Here is a 1,231-nt window from a genome sequence, read left to right on the forward strand (position 1 = left end):
TGCACCAACCTCACAGGTATTACACTTAAGTCCACTGCTGCTGTTACTGTGCCAGTCCATGTCCTTGGGGGTCTTCCTTTTTTAACTGACTTTTCACTTTACCAAGCATGATGGCCTTCTCCAGGAACTGATCCCTTCAAATAATGTCTGAAATCTGAAAGATGAAGTATTTTCATCCTGGCTTATTAAGAGCATTCTGGCTGTATTTCTTTCAACACAGATTTATTTGTTCTCCTCAAAATTCATGGTACATTCAACAGTCTTTTCTAAAACCATATCTCAAACACATCAATTCTTCTCTGGTCTTTCTTATTCATTCTACAACTTTCACATGAATATGAGGCTATGGAAAATACCATGGCTTGGATCAGGTACACCTTATTCCACAAACTGACTTCTTCGCTCTTGCATACTTCAAATAGATCTTGTGCAGCAGATTTACCTAGTGCAATACGTTGTTGTTGTGTGTGTGGTTTTTTTTAAACAAGCATTGGCCAGTTTTATTAAAGAAAGAAAATGCATGATTTATTTTTCACCAGTGTGTTCTGACATGCTTCTAATGATATCAGAATCACCTGGATCAATGATAGCCAGTATGCAGACTCTGTAGTTATTTCCTGCACGCTGTGCCCAGTTCATTATTGCCACTGTAGTGATGGTCACCAGTTTTGGCCAACATTGCATAGTACTCGATCTCAGATTTCCTCAAGGCCGGGCAGTTGTTGGCAAGGATGACCAGCTTCACTTTGCCTTGCCGGATCATCTTCAGAGTCTGCTTGTAACCCAGCACATATTTCACGCTTTTCATAACAAGTTAGAGTCGCAAGTTGATCGACTCCAGCGACTTTTTCATCTTCTTTGAGGCCACCATCTTCCTGCCTTAGGTGTAGGACGACCCCCAACCACGAGCAGCCACCAAGATGGCCGAGTAGGGAGAAAGGTAGTTGTTTCATTTCTTAACCGCTGCTTCCATGAGTGTTGACAGTGGATCCAAGCACAATGAAGTCTTTGACAACTTCAATATTTTCTCCATTTATCCTGAAAGTATTTCTTGGGGGGGCATTGATTCCTTTGGAACCCATACTGAAGGCTATGGCCTTTGATGTTCATCAGTATTTTAAATTATCTTCCCTTTCAACAAGCCTGGTTGTATCATTTGCATCTTACATGTTGCTTGCCGGGAGCCAGCCCCAGCAGACTTATTCCAGGGTTTTTCCGAAAGTGTATGCGG

At 41.9% G+C, this 1,231-nt stretch overlaps 1 protein-coding gene and 1 pseudogene across 2 annotated transcripts in view; both read right to left on the bottom strand.

The window, feature by feature from the left end:
* NCOA7 (nuclear receptor coactivator 7) overlaps window positions 1-1,231 on the bottom strand; it is a 245,799-nt gene that overhangs the window by 140,160 nt on the left and 104,408 nt on the right. The window lies entirely within an intron of this gene.
* LOC102840764 lies at window positions 526-871 on the bottom strand (annotated as a pseudogene).

This window comes from Chrysochloris asiatica, unplaced genomic scaffold, assembly GCF_000296735.1.
Source record: "Chrysochloris asiatica unplaced genomic scaffold, ChrAsi1.0 scaffold00013, whole genome shotgun sequence".
Classification (NCBI taxonomy): domain Eukaryota; kingdom Metazoa; phylum Chordata; class Mammalia; order Afrosoricida; family Chrysochloridae; genus Chrysochloris; species Chrysochloris asiatica.